The following is a 12,383-nucleotide window of genomic DNA, read 5'->3' on the forward strand; positions in this document are numbered from 1 at the left end:
CTTTGAGAAAATTAGGAAGAATTTAGGAGTTAAAAACTAGAGTTGAAGGCATTATAAGAATTAATGTAATATGCTATAATAACAATATCTAACACAATAACTGCTTACTGTTTGCCATGCTTTGTCCTAAATATTTTACATATATAAACTCTTAATCCTTACAATAACCCTAGATGTGAAATATGTATTATTATCATTGCCATTGCACAGATGGAGAAGCCACGGCTTGGTAGATATAGCGGTTTGCACAAGGTCAGAAAGTAACGGGGCTGGGATTCAAATCACAGCTTTCTGGGCTTTTGCCATTAAATTTTCCTTTAAAGTTTTAGTTGATCATTACTCATAAAACATTTCTAGCTCATTTTCCCCCCCTCATGCTCTTATTCCTCTTGCCAAGGATACATAAAGGGGTAGGTTGAGAAGGAAGCCAAATTCTTCCTAGGGTTAAACAAAGTATATAAAACTATACATTTTCACTTTTTATACTTTGTAGAATGATCTATTCTCCCCTTACCTGTCTTCTGCCTTAATCTTAGTAAGAGAAGTTGAAACAGTTAAATGTGCTTTAATTATTTCAATGTGATAAATAGTTGAGTCCTATTAGAAGCCAGGCACTGTGGCAGGCATCTAAAAATGTGTATACATAATATGTATCTTCCTGAAGTTCATTGTCTAGCCAGTGAGGCATTGAAGAGAAATTACTGTCATACAGCAAGATCAGTGCTGTAACAGAGGAAAACGTAAAGTTCCGTGATGACCTAGAAGAGAGCCATTAAGTCTGCCTGAATTGGAGCTAAGAGGGGTTTGGAAAAAGTTGTTCAGGAAACAAGCAGAGGAATGATATTCCAGAAAGTGGGAATAGTATAAGCAAAAGTGTGGAGGCATCAGAATAACCCTGCGCAGAGGTGTTCGGAGTAATATACACAGAAAGTAGAGGGAGCATAGGCAGGAGTTCCTGGACATGAAGTTGGGAAGATACCTTCTAGCACAGTGGTCGGCAAACTCCTTAGGCAACAGAGCCAAATATCAACACTACAACGATTGAAATTTCTTTTGAGAGCCAAACTTTTTAAACTTAAACTTCTTCTAATGCCACTTCTTCAAAATAGACTCGCCCAGGCCTTGGTATTTTGTGGAAGAGCCACACTCAAGGGGCCAAAGAGCCGCATGTGGCTCGCGAGCCGCAGTTTGCCGACCACGGTTCTAGCACATTGAGAGGGGCCCTATATGCCACGTTAAAACTGGAATCCTTATTCAGTAGGCCTGGAAGAGCTGTCAGACATCTTTTAGAAGGACCTGAATTCAAACTATAGAGTGTAAACAGGCTTTGTTAGGCACCTATGACACCATTATATACAAAGCCCTTGCCCTAAAAAAACTCATGGTATGGTTAATGAGAGAGAGAGAGAGAGAGAGAGAGAGAGAGAGAGAGAGAAGGCAATTAGAGTATAGGAAGAACATGGCCATATAAAATGAATAGGGTGTTCTCTTAGAGCAAATCAGAAGGCCGCTAAAAACCAATCTTGGGAGGGGCATTTCAGGGAAATAGTAAATGAAATCCAAATTGGCATCTAAAGATGAGTTTGGCAAAGGAGTCAGGGAGAGAGAGAAAAAATATTCCAGGAAGAGGAAAAAGAATTTCAAAGACCCAGAGTGGAAAGCAGAGAGACCAAATGTAAAAACAGAGCTTAATTAGCTAAAGGGACCGTGGCTAGTGAGGAGTCTCCAGAGGAACCTTGAGGAGCCTTATAGATTAGTTAAGCATTTGTACCTTGATCTTCAGGGCGGCAGTAAGCTATTGAAGGATTTTAAGCAAGAGAGAGGCCTGTCCATATTTGCATTTTTAGAAAAATCACTCCAGTTGCAGTGTGTAGCCAGGATTGCAGTGGGACAAGCCTGAGGGTAGGGAGACTATTGAGGAGTCTGGTACAGTAATCCAGGGGAAATTTAATGATGGCCTGGACTGAGAGTGTCAGTGAGTATGGAGAAAGATGAACAGATTTGAGTGACAAATAAATGTGAGATTATGAGTGAAAGAATTCCAAGAATAGTATCTGGTTTCTGGCTCTCACCTGGGCAGATGGAAGTTTCATTTTCTGAGACCACAAGTGAGGAGTAGGATTGAGGTGAACAGGTGAGGTTTCTGTGGGACCTCCAAGAGATATCTCTTAGGCCAGTGAATTTACAGGTTTGAAGCCTAAGCTAATGATCTAGGCTAGAGATAAAAATTACAGGATTATCATCATATTAAGGGCACTTGAATCCACAGTGCCTTCATGAACTGTCCAGGGGGAAAGTACAGAATGAGACAGTGAGAGGGGGAACAATGGAACTCCAAAAACACTAACACTCAAAAGATGAACAAAGGCAACAGAACCCATTACAGAGCTGGATGCAGGGGGATCGTTGGTTGGCTATGACAGTAGCCCAAAGAAGACAGTTTGTGGACATCTTCAAGAGCAGTGGCATTTACTGTATTCTAGTTGCTAGACCTTCAGTTTTCTTAACTGAAACTGTTGAAAACTAATTGGAAAGGAAGCAGCAATTCATAGTGATGTTTGCTAGGTCTCAGATGGTTAAACCAAATTAGGAGTAGAAAAGAGCTGGAGGAATCAAGAATGAATCTGAGGCTCAGCCGGCGTGGCTCAGTGGTTGAACGGAGACCTGTAAACCAGGAGGTCACGGTTTGATTCCCAGGCGGGGCACAGGCCTGGGTTGCAGGCTTGATCCCCAGTAGGGGATGTGCAGTCTCTATTGTCATTGAAGTTTCTATCTCTCTCTCCCTCTCCTTCTTCTCTGAAATCAATCAAAAATTTTTTAAAAAAATAATGAATCTGAGTTTCCAACTTTGGGCCTCTGGAAAATTTTAATTTCTTTATCTGACTTAGGAAAGATAGGACTTAGAAAAAATGTTAGATATGTTTGAGTTTGATACATGTCATCCCTCTATTCAGGGAGACCATTCCAGCTAATCCTAAATACTCTTTTCCCGTTCAACGGGATGAAATATGTCCAGTCTCCCTAGGAATGTCTTTCTGAAATATTGAATAATTCAAACTATCAAAGTTTTAAAAAAGAAATAGGATGTATCTTTTGGTACATATGGGATCAGACTACTCAAGCATTTCCTAAATATCAGCATTGGTTTCCTACTGTGATTGGGCCATACTTCAGCATGATTCTGGCCATCCCCTTTGTTAGTGAAGACTAGCTGCCTTCTCTGAGTAGAAATAGCAACAAACAATTATAATTCAAGTTCTAACACCAGTTTCTAGTCCAGTTACAAAAAATATATTAAACTCCAGTAGTTACCTAGAGTATGAGAATAGTTTCAAATCCCCATCCTTAGTGAAGAAGTGTAAAGCTTATTTGGGGCAGCTGGAATGGGACTAGAGCAGGAAAGAATTGAACCTATTCGAATTTTAATGAATAAATGAAACTAAAAGAAGAATTTGGTGCTCACTTCGGCAGCACATATACTAAAATTGGAATGATACAGAGAAGATTAGCATGGCCCATGCGCAAGGATGACATGCAAATTCGTGAAGTGTTCCATGTTTAAAAGAAAGAATTTGTAACTAGCATATAAAACACTGGATTTAGTAGTTTGGAGCTTAACTTACTATGTGATCATATCATAAGAAGTACATTAAAATATTTCTCCTAAATAGACAAACATACTTCTTCTATCCCTGTTAACATTGCAAAACAGGCCGCTTTTTTTCTATCTCTGACTTAAATACATTACCAAGTGGAATTATCACAAACTAAATTTGTGATTATGTAACAACTCCATTTGAATAATAGCAATTAAACTCTAAAATGAATAATTATGATTAATACCTCATACATTGAACAAGTCCATCCTGGAAGGCAGACTGGAGATTAGTGTCTTTCTATTTGTGACAGATATTAACGTTGTTCATACTTACACTTTGATGTTTTTATTGAAATGGGAGAGCTTCCGTTGTTGAGTAGGAAACCAATTAAGTAAAATCAATGGGAATAGTTTGGCATGCAAAGGAGATATCAATTTAGTAAAATAAAGCCATTTAAAGTAAGTCACATATACTTATTTACTTTGAGTCTTTCATCAAAGGAATAATTTATATACTAAACCCTATAAAGTCTCAAAGTGTCCTACCATGGAACTGGTGAAGAGTTTTAGAGCAGCTTTCTTAAATTGGGAAGTCTTGCTACGGGGGTCAGAGGGAAGGAGACTTTCTTAAATTTCTACTAGGCTTCAAACCTAAATGTTTGTTGGCCTGTGTGTTCATTTGTCAATGTTAGTGGAAGAAAATACAGTATTGTGGTGCGATGAACGTATGCATAGTGGACTCAGTGCACTCAGAACTGAGTTTGTAATCTGCCTCTCCTGTGCCTGTGCTGGAATCTTATTCAGAAGTGTCACTGTATACTAGCAAATCCGAATTATGTATTAAAGGCGTCAATCTGCTATTTATTCATTCTCATAGCATTCTTACTAAAAGAGAGGCAAAGTTTGATTTCTATAATTTTATTGTGTAGGCAGCAGTGTTCCTTGAACCAATTAGATTTTCTTCTCAGTTATGTATAATAATCAAAATAGTTTAGTAAAATGCATAAAATAAAAAAAGTTCTCATTCTTTTGTGCTTTAAAAAAATTAAAAGTCTTAACTTTCTTACCTTATGAAGTACTATAATTTTATACATTTGAGTAAAAAGAAAACTTCTCTTGTGAATTTACTATAACTTGTGCCACATTAAAAAATAAAAAAGAACATTTCTTATTTCAACCAAAAAAAATTGGAGGAAGGGGATGAAAATACTTTTCCCCCTCCTTTCTTCTTTTTATCATAAGAAAACTTTTAAGAAGAAAACTATATTTTTTTAAAACTGTAAATATGTTTTTATTGATTTTAGAGAGAGGAAGGGAGATAGAAACAACTAGAAACATGCATTGGTTGCCTCCTGCATGCCCCCTACTGAGATCTAGCCCAAAACTTGGGCATATGCCCTGACCAGGAATCCAACCAGTAAGCTCTTGGTTCATGGATCAGTGCTCAACCATGGAGCCACATTTGCTGGGCCTATATGTTGTTTTTATCATTCTACTAAATATATATGTAGTATATAAAACCACAATATAATATTTTAATAAATACTGATGTAGATATCTTTGAGCATAGACCTAATATGGGATATACTTGTAAATATCTAATTTTGATCTTTGTATAGCCTTTTGTTCATTGTTACCATGTTATGTTTTATTTTGATTTTCATCTTGATACATTTACTGTATTCTAGTGCCTGGATCTTTAGTTTTAACTGAAACTGTTGCAAACTAATGGTCTATTGATGTTGGGTTGTAAATTTAAGGCTTTGACATGAATAAGATTATAAATACTTGTTAAAGATAATGTGTACCAAGTAATTTAGTTTCATACTAAGGTGGTCATCCATGTTTTAAAATCGGAATTGATCGCAACTCTGATAAGGCAGGAAACATGTAGCGGCAGGTTTGTAAGGCATGTTTTCTTCACAGGCATGACGTGAGCAATGGTAAAGCTGCCTTGCCATCTAGTGGTGGTTTGCAGATGTCTCTATTCTTCAGGGTATGTTTTCCAAAGGTTTTATTTTTAGCAAGACTGCACTGTAGCAGGCTGACCTAACACTTTGACATAGTAATAACGCAATAAGAAGAACAAAAATTAGAAAGAAATGTCCCCCTTTCTCCTCCGTGGTATTATTGATTAGAAAAAGCTCAATATAAATCACTTACAATGAAGATGAAAACAAAGCTTAGCTTAGGGTAATAGTCTTAATATGTTCAAAGAAAAAAGTTAAAATGAATCAAAAATGAGAAATATGGTTATTTAACACTTGAAACTGAAAAAGAAAAACAGAAAGAAATGTTTTTGCAAGCCCTGGTTAAATGCTTCTGGAGGTCGATTTATTTAACCTATTTCTGGAAATAAGCCCTGCATTTTGATGATACCTTCATAACCAAGTATACCCACCTGCTCTGCTATTCCTAATCAGACTCTGAGAATGCAGCTATTTTATTATCAGTGGCACCTGGTTTACTGGATTGTGTATACACAGAGTTAAATAGTCTACATGCCTTCTCAGTTCCCTTTTGTTGTTATTAATCTTCATATTGTCTTCACTCCCAATGGTTTGTTTGTCTTTCCTCTTTCCTTCCTGACCACGGCTGTTTCAGAAATTAGTCTTGGGAAATACTCTAACCTCGAGAACCACTCCCTTTCCCTCTCCCAGAAGTTGTAGATACTATCTTTGATCTTAGATAACAAACTAAAAGATTAGTTCGAATATATTTTTTTAGTTTGAATAAATAAGATACTGAAAATCCCAAGCAAAACTGACTTATTGAACTAACACTATCCATGTATATATCGTTTTAAAATCCCAACATTAAAAATGGCATTTCTCAGAACTAAATGCACCAGGAGTTAGAGAATGGAGGTGGGAAAGCTTACTTACTTATCGAAGTTCAAGAAATAGAAATTAAGTTTAATTTTCTTACAAAGGTAATTTTGAAACTTTAAAGGGCAGAGATTCTAAATATTAAAAATAGAACAGGTCTCTCTCTAGTATAAAGATAAAAGCGGCGTAACAGCTGCTGGCTTTGATAATGCCTTCCTGCAGTTGTGGTAATAGTTTTTTCTGGCCTCAACTATTAAAATAAATTAAAACTGCTCAGCTTGAGCACCTAAGTGAGCTTTTTAACAAATTGCAGTTTCAAACAACTGAAGTCCTAGCAGCAGTGACTGGACGGACAGAGAGCCGAGGAGGGAGAGTCGGGCTTAGAGTCTTCACTGAGGTTTCCCTATCAGGATGGAATGAAATCGTTTTCTCTCAGAAATCCCTCTTTTTTGTTTATGTGTTTCTCCTTTGGAGGGAAAGGTTAGCTTGGCCATCTAGACCAATATTGGTTTTGCTTTCACTTTCATGCTACAGGTGTCAAGATATTTAATATTAAACAATAAAATACCATATTTTAAAATTATACCTGTGGTGAGAGCTAATCTATTTTTCAAATAATTTGAAATTAAAGTTTTTCTTTTGAAAAATATCTAACTGAAAATTTTCCCTGAGTGCTAAAATTTTCATTAGAGCTCCTTGGGGGGGCAATGTGTATACCAAATTGCCAACATGCAAAAGCTATTTATAACACAATTTTATTTTTATTTAAGGTTGATTATAGAAATAAAAATGGTCCATTGTTTGAGAAATTAAAGATAAGGAAAAATATAAATTTCCTATGTAGGTGGGATAGATTTGTCTTAAGTATACATTAGGATGCTTTCAACTTTTTAAAAAATGCTTATCATTAGGTCGTACTCAGGAATAACTTACCTTATGTTCTGTATCTGGGGTCCACAAAACGTGAAAGCCAGATTAGTGAATATTTTAGGCTTTAAACGCACATCTCAACTCTGTTGTTATAGTGAAAAAGCAGACATCGGCACTATGTAAACTAATAAGCATGCTGTTCCAGTAAAACATTATTTACAACAACGAGTGGGGGCCAGAGCTAGCCCATGGGCCATGATTTGCCCCCTCCTGTTCTACAGGAATATGGTCACCACTCGACAGCCTGTAAGAGACCCAGCGGGTGGGGTCCAGAGCACTTTATCCAAGTGTATTCTGTGCACTGGGATGTGAGAGTCCTGGAAGTCACCCACTCCTGGTGTGTCCAAGTTCTTGGGAGTGAGGGTGTAGGACGAGAAATCCTTTATGTTTTGTTGTTTTGTTTTTAACAGATAAATCTTACAAACTGAAATTTGGGAACCACTGGCTAAGATTGCTGAGAGCATTCAGCAACAAATATTGCTGCGCCCCCCACCCCCACTTACTAGAGTTACTACTGCAGTAAACAAGATAAATAGAAATCCCTGCCCATATAGAACTCAGAGTCTACTAAGGGAGACTGTCAATAAACAAAATAAATATTTTAAAACATATGATATGCTGGATAATGGTCAGGGCTAGGGAGAAAAATGAAACCGAAAAGGAAAGGAGGCAGCCTTGCAGGAATGTTGGGTAGAGTGGCCAGATGCCATTTAAGTAAAGACCCAAAGGAAATGAAGGAACATGCATTCCATATCTGGGAGGAGTGTGCTAGGCTGAGGGACAGGAAAGAATAAAGCCCCTGAGTTAAAAGCATGGCTGGCTTTTTGCAGGGACAAGAAGGTCTGGGTAGCTAAAGTGGAGTGTCAGCTGGGGAGAAGAGTTAGATATGAAGTCTTAGATAACAGAAATCCTTATCAGGTAGTCTTTATAGGTCATCGTAGGGATTTGGGGTTTGACTTGAGTAGAAGGTTTGAACAGGGTCATTGTGGCTGCTATGTCCAGATTAATCTGTAGGAGGGAAGGATGGGAACAGGGAGACCAGTGTGGACGTCATTGCAAAATTCTGACGAGATTATTGTGGCCTGGACTAAGAGGGTAGCAGTGGTAAGCAATGATTGGATTCTAGATATATTATGAAGCTAATTTTGGTGATGGTTGGGACTTGTGATATGAGGAAAAAGGCTATATCAAGGGTGATGGCAGGGTTTTGGCCTAGTCAGCTGGAAACATGGAGTTGACATTTCTCATGTAGGTAAAACTTCAAGAGGAGGTGTGAGGGGAAATAAGAAGTTTAATTTTGAACTTAAGATTAAGATGGCTGTTAGATATTCACAAGAGGTTGAATAGGGAACAAGATATCAAAGTTTGGAGTTTCATGTTTAAGGCTTGGGCTAGAGATGTAATTTGGAGAGTCATTAGCATATGGATGATAATTAAAGCTGTGAGCTTGGATAACATCACCAAGATAGTGAGTATAGATAGAGATAGGAGCTCTCCAAGGATCCCCCACACTCTGATGCTAAGAAGTCAGGGAGATGAGGAGGAGCCAGCAAAGAAGAATGAGAAGGAGCAGCCCACGAGATTGGAAGAAAACCAGGCAATGTGCTATCCTGGAAGCCAAAAGAAAAAAGAAAAATGTTTCAAGGAGAGAAATGATCAGCTGCTGATAGTCCACGTTGGTTGAGGACTGACAGTTGACCCCTGGCTTTAACAAGAAGGTCATTGGTGGCCTTGATAAGGCAGTTTCAATAGAGTAATGGGGATGAAACCCTCACAAAAGTGGACTCAGATAAGCTGGAAAGAAACTAGAGTCAACAAGTATGTCCAACTCTTTCAAAGAGTTTTGCTCTAAAGGGAAAGAGAAGTGAGGCATGGAGGTCGGAGAAGTGCTGCTGGGAGTGAAGGGTCAGCTGTCATAACCTGCTCATCCCCGGGGAGGGACAGCCCTGCTAGCAGCCCTGGGCAGAGAGTGTAGCCATTGCCAGGGGTCCTCCATCTGCCAGCAGTCGGGTATAATCTGGAGGCCAAGTTATAATTCCAGGGAATAGAGTGATCAGATGTCCTTTGTGCACAGTAGGATACTTACCAAGAAAGAGTCAAAATAATTGATTACTTAGAATTCTCCCAAGTGTGAATACCGTCTTCTGTCATTTTTGTATCCTATAAACGATTTCTGACATTACAAACACTTTTAACATCTGTAAGTATTTTTTCTACTTGAATTTGTCTTATAAATTTTATTGTGTACATGTATCTATTTAAGACACATGTATTCCAGAATGTATATTTTAAGTTGGAGATGGAGAAATAACTTTAGTTTGTACAAGTTGAATTCTCTCATCTCGCTTATTTTTATACTTTTTAACATTAGTCAAATTAGTAAACTCTAGTTTCAAAAGACTTTTTGGTGCATTAGTAATTTAGAAGGTCTTTCTGTTTTGTAGAAAGACCATTTTATATAGTTTAGACATGAGTAATTTCAAGTATAGACTTCATGTTTACAGGTAAGTAACAAAGTAATTATGAGAGTATCACTTTATTTCTAAAGAAAGTAAAAATATACAGGGGTGAGCAAAAGTAGGTTTACAGTTGTGAGTACACGAAACAGAGTTTATTTTCTATTGTTTATTAATTATTGTATTATTTATTTGTATTACAACTGTAAATCTACTTTTTCCCACTCCTGTATACAATCTGCCACTTGTATCAGAACACCAACCCCATAGGATAGTTTCTTTAACAAATGTTATCATTGCTTGTAAATTTGAAGGGACTCCTAATCAGTAGAAATTTTCCTAGCATATCACAATGTTCAAAGGATCAGGCAAAGTAGCATTTTTCTTTTGCAGTGGTACATTTAGGTAAATGATCTCTCTCACACACTTGCATCTGGAATGAGTTTAGATCAGTGGTTCTCAACCTTCCTAATGCTGCGACCCTTTAATACAGTTCCTCATGTTGTGGTGACCCCCAACCATAAAATTATTTTCGTTGCTACTTCATAACTGTAATTTTGCTCCTGTTATGAATCGTAATGCCACTGTTATGAATCTGATATGCAGGATGTCTTAGGCGACCCCTGTGAAAGGGTCGTTCGACCCCCAAATGGGTCGCGACCCACAGGTTGAGAACCGCTGGTTTAGATGGAAGTCTGACTATAAAATAAGGAAAACAAAGAAGGGTACACTTTTGCATTCTTTAATGAAAAATTAAGAGTGGCATATAAAAATTATTGTTTTAACTTCCTTTTTGGTTGAACCAGTGATCATTTATCCTAAATTATAAATCTCAAATATTTCTTTTCATACCCATAGTGTTGTTGTTTTTTAATACACTAAGGTCGATCTGTCCTTGTGACTTCAGTCAGTAGTGGGAGGCAGCTCAGAGCTAACTTAGTGTAGGATTCCAGCTACTTGTCCCACGGACACCAAAAAAGTGTGTCTGTGTGTGTTTGTGAGTATAAGTTAATCTAAAACAAAATATTAAAGTTTTTGTAGAATATTATCAAACTTACATAGTTTATTAGGCCAGCAGCCAGCATAGTCGCCATTCACAATCCACAAGTCCATTGTCACACACCTGTATCTAATATATAGTAATGAAGGCTTCAGATATAGAATGCTTTTGAAAAGGCCATAATGTAAATTAGCAATTTTGATGCTTAGACTAAATCCATATCAAAGTATAACTCAGTGCTGAATTGCCAAAATAACATCTAGGAAACTGGATCTGTTAATATTTTGCAGTGACTTTATGAGTTGCTTTAATTGTGTTGATGATGATAGAATATCTAAGATGTATGAGACATAAACTACATATTTATGCTTATCAGCAGAATATGCCAGCACAAGTATGTCATTTTGTGAGCTAAATTAGTTTAATACTAGTTGGAATTAAAATGTGTTAATCAAGAGTGTCTTATTCACTGGGGTGTCAGTAATGTCTGATGGAGATTTTCATGAAAAACAGAAAAGAAACTAGACCAATTAAAATACATAAATTGTAAAGTAACTTTGACAAAATTCATTTGCTGCATAATTTAGGCTTCATTACTTTTCTACAGAAAAAAAGAACTCATGAAGAAATCTCACAAAGTCTTTATCTCATGGAATTACAAATATAAAAATATGTGAATGTTCTTACTATGTATAAGATGTCTGAAATGAAATGTTAAGTCACAACATTCTGTAATGATTTTTCAAAATAATATTCTCAGTAGCACATGACTTTAAGAAACAACACACTTAAGAAAAAAAGATTGTCTCCTAAGGGAAGTATAGAATAGCAAAGTAGAAAATAGAAATCTGTATAGGAAAATCATGCACAGCCAAAAAGAACTGTGCATTAACTAAAAAAATGGACACAGACTGAATAGAAAGTAATATTTAGTTTTTTTAAGTTTATGTTTTTGGGTAAATCTTACAGTGAATATATTTGTATTAACTTTCCAGGACTATAGGTAAATAATCAAAACCTGTCATATTTATCATTTTCTACAATTATGTTGGGGAGTTTTTCCCCTTGAAAGATATGAGAATAATTTTTGTCATAGAGTGTGTCTTATTCCCTTCTGTCTGCTTAAAACAGTACATCAGAATATCAGAAGAAAGATTAAATGTGTCTAAAAGCCATGTCTGCCCAGGACCAAATAAGCTAGATATTTGATCTTTATGTAATTAATGGAATTACTGAAGATAACCCATATTTTCTCAGGCTCTATATCACTTTGTACTTTGTGTTTCTGCCTAAAAGCTGATTAATTTTTGGCAAATAACCATTTTGTAACAGATTTTTGGACTCAAGATGGTTATGAGCTAAAGACAATTTGATATGAAGACAGCAGAATGTTTAATGTTCTTACTCAAATCTGAGCCTTTTTTTAATGGAAAGAAAATATATAAGCTGTGGGGGAAGGGAAAATTTTCCTTCTTCTTCTGGTTGGTCTAATCAAATTGACATGAGACAGATTAACAGATGAAAATAACCAAATTTACTACATATGTAATATAGGGTTCCATAACAATATG

At 36.6% G+C, this 12,383-nt stretch overlaps 1 protein-coding gene across 5 annotated transcripts in view; it reads left to right on the top strand.

Annotated features, from left to right (window-relative positions):
• SSBP2 (single stranded DNA binding protein 2) overlaps window positions 1–12,383 on the top strand; it is a 225,800-nt gene that overhangs the window by 153,877 nt on the left and 59,540 nt on the right. The gene's annotated exons all lie outside the window — the stretch shown is intronic.

This window comes from Cnephaeus nilssonii, assembly GCF_951640355.1.
Source record: "Cnephaeus nilssonii genome assembly, chromosome: 2".
NCBI classification, from domain to species: Eukaryota; Metazoa; Chordata; class Mammalia; order Chiroptera; family Vespertilionidae; genus Cnephaeus; species Cnephaeus nilssonii.